Consider the following 15,830-nt stretch of genomic DNA (forward strand, 5'->3'; position numbering starts at 1 on the left):
ACTTTTCTCTTCACAACTTCAGCTGAATTTAGTTCGCAAATGCACAGCTGGTTCACAAGACTGTGGTGCCATCTACTAATATTGATAAAGTAAACCGTTCATTAGTACATTGAATATTGTATCCAAAGCATAACTTATTTGCGTAATTAATACAGTTCTATCGGACATTCCTTTGCTTCCATCCTATCGATTCATTCGGAAGACTTTTGAGGCGATGTTTACTTCAAGAGTTGCTATAGTTTTTTCACTTTTAAGAAAAAAATCAAAAAAGTATAAATAGTAAAAAGTATATGTCTCCATCTATAAATGATATTACAAAGGCGTAATCTTTACATAGTCAACTATCGCAAACGATTTGTATAATCATACGTGAAGATATACGTAACACAACCTTAAATGAACCAACTTATTGATGGTCAGTAATGACGGGTCCAACGTCAACAAAACAATTACATATTTAATGAGTGAATCTAATTTTAAGGAAAAACGAATGGTTCCTATTGATACTGCAATGCTCCCATACCTCACACTGCCGTTATTGACGGTACTAAAGAACTTGGTGGGAACGCTTCAAGTGTGATATCCTAATTCGTGACGTTTTGAAGGTTGGCCTTCGAGACGGGAAGATTTTTAAAACTCTGAACGATTGGAAGGTGAACTTGAAAGCACAGGTTCATCAGATATGTTTCTTCAAGATGATTGTCTATGGAGCCATCAGTACGAAGTATTTCATAGCACTTGTGCCCACAAATGAAAGTGACTTAATGAAAACAAGAACGTTATTAGTCATCTGAAAGTTAACACAATTAAGTCGAAAGAAACTGTGTTTGCTCCAGTGCTTACATATATTTTATAGTTTACTAGTTACTGCTACTATCAAGTCAAAACTCCAACAAGCAGACGATTAATTAATAATTTGTATATGTTATTGCAGGATTACCTTTTAGTTCGATTCTGAGAATTTTGAGACAAGTTTTCTTCCTTTTACGTAAGTAAACAGTGGAGTTGATGTAAAGGAATTTAAAATGTTACTAGAAAAAGACAAACTTGCATCTTTTATCCGAGCAAAAATGACTTTTATAGATGGTTGTACACACTTGTTTAGGAAGTTAAAGCATTTTTAATGTTTGATACTATTTTAAAGGACATTAGACTTATTATTGCTGAAAGTCGGTCGTTGAAGTGATGCCTATTGATCTGACTAAACATAGCCTTCCTTATTGATGAATGGAAGTTACTGAGAACAATCAAATAAACGTTTACTACAACCAGTTCTTTAATAAAACTAATAGGTAAATGAAGTGACATACCCACTTGTCCCTAAACGTGTCAAAGCAGCTTTATATCTCAAAACGATTAAAGAAAGAATTCTCAATCGTAAAGAAAGGGCGAGCAATAAGTATTATTATAATACCTGATGTGATGGCTTAGAGATAAGAAAAGAAGGTAATAGCCTTAAAAGATGCAAGTGAAAGATTAAACCAGGTTTAAAAATTAGGGCCTTGATTCGGGTAATGTTGCACAGGTTGACATACAAGACATGAGCTGGGAAAAATGAAAGAAATTTTGAGAAAACAAATATTTTTGCTAATTACTTCATTTCTCAATAAAAAAACACTCAATCAATGATTTTCAATGTATTATTTTTATCAATTACAGTTCTCCAGATTGATCATAGAGTGCCAATGATACGTTAACGTTGTCTTGGTATATAGATCATATAGGACTAGAGATGTATGAAATAAGTAATTATTTTACAATGTTATTAGATACAACATGTAAGTTAAACTCTGAATAAAATAAATATAAGAGATTAATTAAAATGGTGGTCACGTAAATTCCTTTCAGTAGCTGTAAACGAGGTAACAGTATGCTAATTAATTGGAATTTTAAAAACATTCCCTGCATTTTACAAAGCATAGTTATTTTGTATTATATTTTTACAAAATATTATATATTTATAATACTATACAATATATAATACTTATGTATTTTGCATATAATTCATAATATTATTCAAAATATAATAATAATTATTATTATATTTAAATATGTTTAAACGCTATGTTATATCCTCTTACATTAGGCAAAAATCCTGTTTAACTTATTTTGATACATAAAACGATTATGTATAATTTTAAGAAGAATAAAAACCAGGACTAGCCTAATATAATTGATCAGTAAAATTAAAACGCCTACAATGAAAAGTGAATTTCTGTTGCACTGCAATTTTTGTCACCATAAAGCAGAAAAGTATCGTCTGTTGTCGTAATATATTTTAGTTTTTGTGACATTCTACCAGTGTGTGTTCTTATGGCTGACAACGAAAATTACAATGCCATTGTTAAATTATTAAATTTGTGTCTGTTATGTATATCTAAAAAATTAAAAGCTCTCTTCAGAAGAATTCTTTTAGGTGGCTGTTGTTTTATTTGAACAATGTTTAGTTTTTAATATGCCTAACAACTAAAATAATGCATTTGTTTATTAAATATTTTCAGCTAGACAGTGATGAACAAAATATAATTTTTTAATTGTCTATAGTTAATTGTACATTAATATTAATATGGTCGATGAGTCAGTAACTAAGATTTGTATTCTTAAATCAGTCCAAAGTCACTATTATCAGTAGTAACTTAGACCTCTGACCCAGTTTGTAGTTCAGGTAATAAAAATGTTTTTTTTATATTGGGGGGCAATCCCTAAAAGATTGATATACGTTTATTAAATACAAATTCCAAAATATACAAATTATTCCAAATGTTAAGTAGTTTCAATAATACTTTAGTTTGATTGACTTATTTATCGAACTTGATACTGATTGATTGATCCTTTTTCTCATATCCAACGACACCATCACTTTCGTTGTTACTACTCAAAGTGGCTGGGGTGTTAGAATACATCGGTCACCAGTTAGTTGTTGAGAGCACCGGTTACCAGTTCACGGGTGTAGTTGTCCACATCTTTGGTAATGAATAAGCTGGTAAAGGAGTTTGCTGTAGTTACCATAGTATGTCAACCGGTGCCGTGAACGACATGAAGAATAAAGTTGGAATTTCCTTATATGATTTTTGGTTCTTAATAAACTGAATATATGTTACAATGAATCTCGGGTTCTTCCATGAACTAAAAGAAGTTTTAGCTCTCGTCTTCCCAAATTTTATTTACCCTAATTGTTGTGTACACTCATTTTACTATCCAGTATGGCACTTGTATTAATTGATGCCATTTAATATTATTATTTTGCTTGATCATCATTAAAATGGCATAATGTTTTTACTATAGGATGAAAACAACTGTGTCTGTTTTCTCCCAACCTGTAACCGTCCCGTTAGGTGAGTGAGGGGGGAGGAACTAAACCTGACAGTATAATGAGAGTTCCACACAACAGCAAACCTTTAACAACCATTACCAGTCTGCGCATGTTCTACAAACAGTTCTAGAACCATTTCGGGACATTTTAGAACTTTTTTAAACCGTATAATGTTTAAAAGGAATAAATCAGTCCATTCCCCTATCCACCCACTTATAAAATTGGATTAGAGTTTGAGTGTTATCACTAAAACTGTAATCCTAAATACGCCACTACGTTTAACAGTGGAAACAATAATTAGCATTGCTACATGGGACTACATAATTAGTATTATAGTGAGATACCTTCCTATTATGTCCTTTTCATTAGTATCAGCCAGCTTTCGTCGAGCATGAGGGAAAATCACTCCAGATGTAACGCATTGGTTAAATACTTAGCTATAGCAGATATACTACTTGCACATTACCAGGACACTATACACAAAAGGGACCAAAAGTAGCCATAATATACTAACATGTACTTCTATCCTATTATATTTTTAAAAACTAGTTGTTTCCCGCGGTTTCGCTTGCTTTTCGTAAGCTTTGCCCTGTATGAGCACTTCTGGTTCAAGTGAATTATATTTCCAACGCCGATGTTTATTACCATTGTACACGTACATGTACTTTATTATAAATAGGTCTAACACTCAAGCTTTAAATTCAAGTAGAAATTTATTTTAAAGACTTAGCGCCTTTAAATAGTGTTTGGCTATTTAATATACGTAACTGTCTCGTAATTGTGCTTTGATAACTTTCATATTTTGCAGCGCCGCTTGGTGTGAGTAACACCAATGGGCATAGCATACAAACCTGGTACGTGGAAAAATACATATACATACAAATTTCCACAATGACCCGTCATATATATGGCATTGTATTTTTCCATGTTAAAGGCAATATTTAACCTTGCTCATCCAAGATTTCTTGTTGTTGCTTTACACTTTTATGGAATTTGACATCAAAATTTGTAATGCTGACATTTTAAAACCGGATAGTCTTTTATAAGACTAAAAACTGTGCTAAGTTTGATTCAGTACCTTAAACAGCAATATAAAAAATATATATTTATTCATATGAACAAAAGATATTAATTTGTGCTTTTTGTAAATCCACATACGAACAAAAGTAATATACGTATATAGGCTACAAGTAAGATATAACTTTATTTCAGTTATATTTCTCGTTTTAATTAGGTGGTTGGCCCATTTGCCATCTTAAGTTTTGTAAAAATGAGAAAGGTTGGTTTATTTATTAAAATTGTGTTTAGTAACAGATTTTCTAATTGATTCTTTGGGATAATTTAAACATTGAAAGGGAATATTCGTTTGTATTCGCAGCCTTATAATATCTCAAACAGCGTTTGTTAACCACGATAACTCAGAAGCCCTGCTTATGCACCAAATTATGCCTAAAATCCTACTTTAATGTAACGATTCCGAAAGAGTAATGTCAAATTTTTTTCATGTGAATCTTGTGTTTCCTTCGGCTTTGGAAGAAAGTATGTTGTTTTGGTATTTATTATTCTATTGCCATTATAAAAAGGTACACTTATTTTGAAATGAGTGTTATATGAATAATATTTACTTATTTATAAACATAGATTGTATTGTAATCCCTGTCCTGAAACTGTAACTTTCTCTTGTTTGTTCGTTAAGGAAAGTCCGAGAGCGACGCAAAACGAACGTCTTCTTGTTGTTATTAGCAGATTGTTATACAACAGCTATTGTTATTATTTTATACACTGCTTGTTATTTCAGATTTAACAAGCCATTTAAGATCTTTTATGTATTAATAATTCATAGTGTCCAAGAAACTGTTTTATTGTTATTACGATTGGCTGGCCCTAAGATTATAGCCAGTCATACAAACCACACAAGTGCATTATATTCCTGGTTGTAGTGGATAGTCATGGTTATTCTTTTTTTCCAAACTAAGTTCGTGTTAAACGAGTGCGTAGAACGTCCTACTCTACCTTTTGGTTTCGAAGTCACTACTTCGTGTAACAATGTTACATGACACTTCGTGTAACATTGTTGTTTTATGTCTAATTCTCAATTTCAGAGAAGTTGTACATTTGTGGACGATGAATGTACGGCAAGACTCCATTTAGTTTTCCAGTATAACTATAGACGTGTTCAAATCATAATAATGAAGACAGAAAGGGACTTGAATGGACTTACTTTGAATTTGGTTTTTTCAACTGTGCAAAAATGTAAACCTAAAGTAAGTAATTGTAAAATATAAGTAAGTAAAATATAAGCTAAAAATGTAAGTAATTGTGACCACTGGACAGATCTCGCTAGTTCTGCAACAAGCCTAGTAAATAGTGGTATTATGATTGGCCGTCAGATAGCAGTGTACAAAGATGCACCAGTACACGTCTATATATTTTGTGTGTGTTGTTAAAAGTCATATGAAGTAAAATTTAAATAATCGGCACAACTACTGTAATGGCCCTATCACTCGAGCTGAGCTTGTGTTGTGCAGTGTACTCGTGTACGTATTTCGTGCTATTAACTGTTCGTACTTAATAGTGCGTATCGTTACTGTTTTGACGTACGCCTAGCTACGTCAAGATTTAGAATTTTATAGCCTGCAAAGTTGAAATTTGACACGTGTATGAGATACATTATGTTGAAGAGTGGATGGGCAGGCGAATGAATAATTAGATGCATGAATGGTGGAAGTCAGGATAGATGTACACAAGGTTCTGGGAATGTTGTGGTGATTCTACTAATTTTAGCAGCTCTAATTGCCCCAAGATCGCGTTGATTTCAAGTTGGTTAAGTATATAAGAAACAGGTCTGTCCATTGGTCCCTTCTTGTCGAGGAGGAACCGAACCGATTGTCCTAGCAACGCGTTGATTTCAAGGTGGTTAAATTTGTAAGAATACTTGCCGAGCACTGAAGGAATATATTGTTCTAGGATCTTGTTTACTGCTAGGATAGCTCTGGGTAGACGGATAATGAATGGAGGGAGCAAGTGTTGCGAGTTATTTTACTCCTACATTCTTGTCGGGACAACTACTACTCCATCCATGCGAATGATCCACCGTACAAGGAAGGAGCGCCTGTGGAGTCGCGTGTCATCTTAAACAGTGTCGGATTACTAACTCAAATTTTGTCTCGCAGCAACCGTCCGCCCATGCACATACGACGGCATATTAACTTTACTTTAGTCGCGTGCATCGTACGTTTGTGTCTTATGTCAACAGAAGTTATTAACGAATTTGTATACGTGGACAGACTTTTCGTAATGGTAGAGTCAAAGCCAATGCTATACGGCATCAGTATAAAATGTCACAACCAGAATGAGACGTATTCCAAATTGGGACAAACTGCCATAAGCATACTGCTAGAAAATATTCTTCTTCTACACTCATGTTTTACAATGAAGGTGTAACAAGCAACTTTGTTACTTTTTGAGCTCTCGAGTATGATCGTATACTGAAGGAACACACCATCACAATTCTTCTCCAGCCTAAGTAAAATGTCCAATGGTCTCAACTTGCTTGGCTGGAACCGAACCGATTGTTTCAGGATCTCAAGGTGCTTAATTATATAAGAAAGTTGTTTGTTCGATGGGTGCTACTTGTCGAGTAGAGACCGAACAAATTGTTCTAGGATCGTGTTGGTTACTGCTGACTAACTAAGTATAAAGGCAGATACGTGTTTTGTGTTCTCAATTTGTTTGGCAGGGACCATCGATTGTTCCAGGATCGCGTTTTTTTTCAAGGCGGTTAAATATGTAAGAGATTTGTTCGATCGTGTCTACTTGTTCGACAGATATCGAACAAACTGTTCTAGGATCGTGATGGTTTCTGCTCACTAAGTATAAAGGCGGATACGTGTTCTATGGTATCAACTTGCTGGGGAGGAACCATCGATTGTTCCAGGATCGCGTTGTTTACGGGTCGGCTAAGTATAGAAGCAGGTGGGTTCCGTCACCTCGGCATCGCTCAACGGCGGTTATGGCCAAAAATACACGGATTGGCGTGACGCGGTCGAACGCTGAGAAATGCCCGAGAAACCTCTTACCAATATGTTGGTGTTGTCGGACAAAAACTGTCAAGATCTGAGAGAAGCCTGCAAGCTGCAGTTAACAGTGTGGGACGTCTTATTTAGTTGATAAAGAATAAGAGGGGTTCACTTCTGGTCTAATGTACTCTTACTGCTTTCGTATTTAGTAATCAGTATACATAATCGAACGTGTAACCAATGCAATACCTTAATGAAAGAATGCGGTTCTTTCCAATCCATTAAATCAGATCAATTCAAAACGTTGTGCCATCTTGTTAAAAATGCATTACTATCTATTTTTTCAATTGTTCTAAAATATTTCCCAGGTAGTTGAAATAAATATTCCAGAAATTAATGAATAGGGCACATAAAGTGAAAGATGTCATAAAAGTGTAGATAGTAAATAAGCGAGTACCTATAACATAAACAATTTTGAACTCCTTTGCTGGTGAGTGTGGGTTACACCGTGCAACAGTTGCAGCTCTGTTCTAAGTTCAGTACTACATGCACTGCTTTTACCGAGAAGAGCCTTATTTGTGATTCGCCCCAGCAGAAGCCACGTAAACATTTTTATTAAGATGTAGGTGTCGGAGACGAACATATTCTACAGTAAGAGATCAGATTCTGCATAATGTGAGTCTAAAAAGGAACAAACATCAGCGTGCATAAATGTTTACACACTATAAATTTCAGAAACCCAATCTTGAGAATAAGTGTGTCAACTCATAGTGTAAAGTTCAGAAATTTCCCAAAATATCTAGTCGTACTTTCTTTTTCAAAATTAGCAACACAAAATAAAAAAAATAAATAAATAAAAACTAATTTTGCAGTCTAAAATATTACGATGCAAAAATTTCCCCTACATGTTAATGCATATTATTAAAGATATCTAAAGTGAAGTAGTGTTCACCGATTGGAAATGTAAGTGAATCGAATGTTATGTCACAATACAAGTGTGACGAGACTACATGAGGGAGAGGGTGTTGCAGGGGGGAGAGGGCTACAGCACAGCCACAGCGTGTGGAGGACGCGACTGTACATCAGCACCGACTCTCTGTTACCGACTGTACCGGCCTAATTCCGCCACTATTGATTAGGTTAACCCTCGGTGTACTAAGCATGGTTGGACAACACATGATAATATACGATACACCTTGTGTCTTCTCTGTGAAATCAATGTAGAGATCTTCGCTTGTTTTTGGCTTCCCATCTTGTTACACTACTGTGGACTAAGTAAGGATGGTTGGATAACACAAGATAATACACGATCCACCTTGTGTCTTCTCTGCAAAATCAATGTAGAGATCTTCGCTTGTTTTCGGCTTCCCATCTTGTTACACTACTGTGGACTAAGTAAGGATGGTTGGACAACACATGATAATATACGATACACCTTGTGTCTTCTCTGTGAAATCAATGTAGAGATCTTCGCTTGTTTTTTGGCTTCCCATCTTGTTACACTACTGTGGACTAAGTAAGGATGGTTGGATAATACACGATACACCTTGTGTCTTCTCTGTGAAATCAATGTAGAGATCTTCGCTTGTTTTTTGGCTTCCCATCTTGTTACACTACTGTGGACTAAGTAAGGATGGTTGGACAACACACGATAATACACGATCCACCTTGTGTCTTCTCTGTGAAATCAATGTAGAGATCTTCGCTTGTTTTCGGCTTCCCATCTTGTTACACTACTGTGGACTAAGTAAGGATGGTTGGACAACACATGATAATATACGATACACCTTGTGTCTTCTCTGTGAAATCAATGTAGAGATCTTCGCTTGTTTTTTTGGCTTCCCATCTTGTTACACTACTGTGGACTAAGTAAGGATGGTTGGACAACACAAGATAATACACGATCCACCTTGTGTCTTCTCTGCAAAATCAATGTAGAGATCTTCGCTTGTTTTTGGCTTCCCATCTTGTTACACTACTGTGGACTAAGTAAGGATGGTTGGACAACACATGATAATATACGATACACCTTGTGTCTTCTCTGTGAAATCAATGTAGAGATCTTCGCTTGTTTTTGGCTTCCCATCTTGTTACACTACTGTGGACTAAGTAAGGATGGTTGGATAACACAAGATAATACACGATCCACCTTGTGTCTTCTCTGCAAAATCAATGTAGAGATCTTCGCTTGTTTTCGGCTTCCCATCTTGTTACACTACTGTGGACTAAGTAAGGATGGTTGCACAACACACACGATAATACACGATACACCTTGTGTCTTCTCTGCGAAATCAATGTAGAGGTCTACGCTTGTTTTCGGCTTCCCATCTTGTTACACTTTTGTGGACTAAGTAAGGATGGTTGGACAACACATGATAATATACGATACACCTTGTGTCTTCTCTGAGAAATCAATGTAGAGATCTCCGCTTGTTTTCGGCTTCCCATCTTGTTACACTACTGTGGACTAAGTAAGGATAGTTGGACAACACATGATAATACACGATACACCTTGTGTCTTCTCTGAGAAATCAGTGTAGTATCATCACTTGTTTTCGGCTTCTCATCTTGTTACACTTCTGTGGACTAAGTATGGTTGGACAACTCATGACAATATACGATATAGATCTTCACTTTTTTTTATTCCCATCTTGTTACACTACTGTATCGAACGCAGTCTCGCTTAGTACAGGGAACGTTTGTTTATGCCAACATATTTCCCTTCCCGCTATGCTGCTGTGTTCTGAACGCGGTATAGCTTACTACGGAGAACTACTTAATTTCTACGCTTACGTAATTTTCTTTTGTTCTGATGTGTACTGAGCGTGGTCTACGTGTACGGATTTAGTACCAAGTGTTCGGATTTACTATAAATACTTTGCTTTGTTCTGCCCCAAAGTATGTTTCCTTCCCGCTCTACTGATGTTTACTTAACGCTGTCTAGCTTAGTACAAAGAATCGCTTGTTTTCTACGCAAACGTAGTTTCTTTCTCTTTATTCTGAAGTTGTCTGCCCCAAAGTAAAATTCCTTCTCGTTCTGCTGATGTTTACTGATCGCGGTCTAGCTTAGCACAGAGAATTGTTTGTTTTCTACGCAAACGTAGTTTCTTTCTCTATATTCTGATGTGTTCTGCCCCAAAGTAAGATTCCTTCCTGCTCTACTGATGTTTACTGAACGCGGTCTAGCTTTTCACAGAGAATTGATTGTTTTCTACGCAAACGTAGTTTCTTTCTCTTTATTCTGATGTGTTATGCCCCAAAGTAAGATTCCTTCCCGTTCTACTGATGTTTACTGAACGCGGTCTAGCTTTTCACAGAGAATTGCTTGTTTTCTACGCAAACGTAGTTTCTTTCTCTTTATTCTGATGTGGTCTGCCCCAAAGTAAGATTCCTTTCCGTTCTACTGATGTTTACTGAACGCGGTCTAGCTTTTCACAGAGAATTGCTTGTTTTCTACGCAAACGTAGTTTCTTTCTCTTTATTCTGATGTGGTCTGCCCCAAAGTAAGATTCCTTTCCGTTCTACTGATGTTTACTGAACGCGGGCTAGCTTAGCACAGAGAATTGCTTGTTTTCTACGCAAACGTAGTTTCTTTCTCTTTATTCTGATGTGGTCTGCCCCAAAGTAAGATTCCATTCCGTTCTACTGATGTTTACTGAACGCGGTCTAGCTTAGTACAGATAATTGCTTGTTTTCTACGCAAACGTAGTTTCTTTCTCTTTATTCTGATGTGGTCTGCCCCAAAGTAAGATTCCTTCCCGTTCTACTGATGTTTACTGAACGCGGTCTAGCCTTTCACAGAGAATTGCTTGTTTTCTACGCAAACGTAGTTTCTTTCTCTTTATTCTGATGTTTTCTGCCTCAAAGTAAGATTCCTTCCCGATGTAATGCTGTCTACTATACTATCTCTGGGTTAGTGCAGAAAACTAAGTGTATGACCAAAACCTCGCTGTACACAGTAAGTAGATTGTATTGCTACCAAAGTACATCAATAAAGAAAAGTAATGATTTTTATATTGCAAGTATAATTTAATAGTTCTAAATGTATTTGTAAATAATAATTAGAAATGATAATGTGAATATAAAGTAAAAAAAATAAACTGTTCTGATCCATTTTTTTTTTTATTTGTATGGAATACAGTTCAGTAGAGTACACAAATGATGAATAGAAAGCGATGGTGTTTGGTATAAGGGAGTAGATTTTTGAAGGAAAAAGGGGAACGTTGAAAAAATTCCGATTATGGGAGAAAGGAATAAATATAAGGGAGAGTGAAAGAACTTGTAAATGGAAATTTGGTGTGGATTGTAATAATGTTTTTAACACATTTTATAATATATTACTTTGTAAGTCCAGATAAGTGCTAATACCGTCGAGAATACTTAATAGATTTTCAATTCTTACATGGACGTTGTTGAGATTTGTTTTTAAGTAACAAGCGTGATTACTCGTGTATTTACAACGAATACACGATTGTTACATCTTTTATATTCAATGTAATGAAAGATGTACGTTTTGACGCATACTTTCTGATAATATTGATAGTTTATTTTATACAGGGTGTTTATGCAATATTTTGGGAATTGTTTCCTCGTGTAAAGACCAAAAATTGTACTATAAACATGGGACGGTAATGCTTACTTTACCGTGAGTTTTCTGTTTGTATTTTTAGTTTTTATTATTTTGTTTTATTTGAGACATTAGTAAAGAATTAAAAAACTCAAATGTGGTACAATTATTTTTCTTGCAGTCTTAAATTAATATATTATCAAATCACGTTTCATGATGGCGGACGGTTGAATTTGTTAAAGTTTAATATAGTAAAAACTATTAAGATTATAAACATGTTTTAAAGATTAATGAAAGTTGGTAAATCTAATCAAACATTTTTACACATAGATCTTATAAATCGGTCATGAAATGATGTAAACACAAGCTTTAAACTATTATAATGCACGACGAATTTTTCGTTGTTTACGGCGTCATTAGCCATGCATTACAACCGATAAAAGCTTGTATGTGCTATTATTTACGGACTGAACTCCAAAAATATTGCCGGAGAGTTCGTTAACACCCTGTATATTTCTATGTGGTGATATCCAAGAGTAGGACGTACAGGAATGTTGTAGTCTACTACTGAGCATCATATTCACTGAAAGTCATGAGGGATGATCTGGCCGGAGAAACTTACTGTTGTGAGAAACCTACAAATAATTCTCAAATGTGCTAAGACAATTGACACAGTTGTGAAATTATCGATATAGTTATAGCATTTTAATGTATTGCAATATTATACATGCTAAGGAAATATCAGAATACTGAAGTAGCGCTGTAGGTTGACACTAGGTGTCGTTGTGGTGTAACATTAGAGAGCACAATCACCAATAATAATTGAGCTCGATTTAGGTTTTCGATTAATATATAATATTAGGCATAATAAACCTTTTTAATGTGTCAATACAGACTTGTTTACGAGCAATAGTTATACGTTTGAATTTCAACGCCAATGTCAATCTGTACAAGCTTACTTTACCTCGTATAGTAGTATAAATGTGTAGTTAAAACTTTGTATAATGCTATGTATAATGAGTAGCTTACATTTTTTAAACGTATGCAAATGTACATTCTAGTCTTTGTTCATTAACCGTACGAGGAAATTGTTGAATACTTAGTTAAATGAGTCCTGTTGCCAGGTACACAGTACGATATCCGGTGCGGTTCATACGAAGCTACAGTTGATGTAACCAATATAATATGCATATAGTATCGATCTGCTACAGTTAGGGGAGGGGCGATGTGCAACAGCGGCTTATGCATTTCGGCGAGCGGGACCACAGTAGAGGCACAGCGGTACTTGGTCGTAATCAGGGGTTAAGTCGGACAGCGTAAACTGGCGTGATTGGTGCCCCCCCCACCACTACAGAACCCTGCGACTCCTTGTCTTTATCTGTTATAGAGTATGTAGGTGGAGTAAACAATTGTAATAAACTGTCCCAGATATGACGATGAGTGTAGAAGTCAATATAAATTCTTGGTAGACTTGAGAACTTCAACGAGTATTACGATCTACCTTGCTTTTGGGAGAAATACATTAATAATATGTATAATCCTTACGGTTTCAATGCTATTATAATAACCCCACTCGTTCACCAGACTTGCTATCGTCCCGAATGCCGCTTTGGGATTCCCCTCTCTAATATCTCCCCCTCCCACCGATATACTCGTATTAGTATTTGTACAAAACATAACTTCACTCTTGAGTGTTGGGAAAATCAAATAAGACACTGTAAGATACTCCCGAAAGTATTTAGATATTCAAAAGGTCAAGATGACTGTGTTTCATATGAAAAATTATAAAGCTAGTTTTTACCTAAAAAATTTCCTTAATCTGGAATTCTAAAGTGATAGTATAGAAATGTTTCACCTAAAACACCTTTGACATAATTGTTTTAAAACTGACATTTGTTACACTGTTTGATCATAAAAGTTTGTTGTTATGTTTTTTTTTTTTAATTTTTTTTTTTTTTTTATCACAATACTTATATTTTGGAGATTCTTTAACATCCTAAACCCACTGGTCTCTTGGCTATATTGGCTATAACTATAACTGTAATATTTACGTAGTAATTTTAAACATGGTTATTTTGAGAAGAGCTTGTTTTGGATCCCTAACTTTTCTCTTACAGTTCTGCACTGAAGTATAAGTAGATTTGATTTATCTAAAGTCAAACTACAGAGATAGTTAAAAAACGGTCCAATGTTTTATAGTGTAGCGTGTTTAGGCTAGTATTTTTGGAGTTCATAAATCCGCCAAAATCTTTGTGATTTTAGACTGTCCAGCCAAACTGTGTACTGTAGTTCTGTAGCCACCTATTCTGGTGTCTGATTGCATACTTATTATAAGCAGATGTGTCCCTGTTCCCAGGAGGCATACGCCGTACTTCGGCCAGCCGGACTACCGGGTCTACGAGCTCAACAAGAGGCTGCAGCAACGCACCGAGGTTAGTCCCACACTTGTACAAATAAATCATTTTATAAAATCAGGTGAACAGTAAAAGTTAGCAAATTGACTGAGCATTAGCGAAGTATATCAATCGATAGGCTGGAAAAATTCAATTTCTGTCTGCCAGTCCGCACATCTAAAAAAACGAACTGACCTAGAGAATTGAAATTTTGCATTAAGCTTCATTTATACACAAGCAAAAAGCTATAGCTAAAAAAAGTGATAGAAGAGAACGTGATGTTAAAAGTCTGACATGAAATATCTGGAAACATTTCATCTCTACAGATTAAATTTTGTATGAGAATTCATTTCTAAATAGACAAGAATGAGTTCTATGATTATGTGTGCCTAACTATGAAACTTTCCTTAGCATTATTTTTATGTCAATCCGTTTTCTGTATGATTGTCCGTCTGTCTATCTATATTCAGGACATCTTGATAATGAAATGAGCTATAGATTTGAAATTGTGCATGCAACCTCAAAAAAGCCTGATGTGACACATATCTGGCGTGATCCTACCTTGTTATTGAGTCTGTGGTCATAAGGAAACTAAAATAGCTTGGCCTAACCTGTCTGGAATTTTTTGAAAAAACTTGAAAAAAAGGTTGTAACCAGAGTTATATACCAAGCGGTGTGTGGGTCAAAGACTCTCGCAACAAACTCAAAATTAAGAGTGTAACTATATTACACAAAAATCAGCTATGTGCCTAAGAATTGTAACTGTTGCTCATCTTGACTCTCAGTCTGAATTATTTTCTATGATTGAAGAAATATTCAGATTACAGATTGACATTTTTGTTGTGACACTGAACAACATGAAAACAGTTACATTATTTGTATTTTCCTTTAAAATATCCATTTTTCCAATTCTGGTTTGCTGATTGTAAAACTGCTCTAAGTATGGCACTGTTTCTTTTAATTTTAATAATTCTTTAAGTTATAACACTAAAACACTGTATCATTTTTTATATTAATTTCTAGTATGTTTTTCTTTTATTTTTTAAGAAAAAGAACTGAGATTTGAAAGTAAAGCTCAGAACCCTTATTTATTAATTTCTTTGAATTTTTAAAGTCGTTACTGTAGACATAAAATGGTTCACATACAAGACTGTATGCACATAATGTAAACACATACAAGAAAAATAAAAATAACCTGTTTTGACCATTCCTTGAGGAATCATAAACATTTAAACTAATAATTAAGGTCATCTTGAAACCAGACTTTAAAGAAAAGTACTGCTGAGGATGAGGACAAGGTGTGTAGTTTTTACAGTATGCATATGAGACAATTAAAGATATATATGTATAATATGTAATTTTCGTTCATAATATTTTATTAAAAAATGTGATATTCTTCATAAATTTTATAAAGTCATAAATTATTCAAATATAGAATCTAATTCCCTGAAGTCATAATTTATATACATACTATACACAATTCACATTCTAATGTACAGTTTTTACTTGTTTTTGTTTTAAAATTATCCAAAATTACT

At 34.8% G+C, this 15,830-nt stretch overlaps 1 protein-coding gene across 1 annotated transcript in view; it reads left to right on the forward strand.

Annotated features, from left to right (window-relative positions):
- LOC124374384 (LIM domain-binding protein 2-like) overlaps positions 1–15,830 on the forward strand; it is a 162,015-nt gene that overhangs the window by 114,238 nt on the left and 31,947 nt on the right.

This window comes from Homalodisca vitripennis, chromosome 1 (genome assembly GCF_021130785.1).
Source record: "Homalodisca vitripennis isolate AUS2020 chromosome 1, UT_GWSS_2.1, whole genome shotgun sequence".
NCBI lineage: Eukaryota > Metazoa > Arthropoda > Insecta > Hemiptera > Cicadellidae > Homalodisca > Homalodisca vitripennis.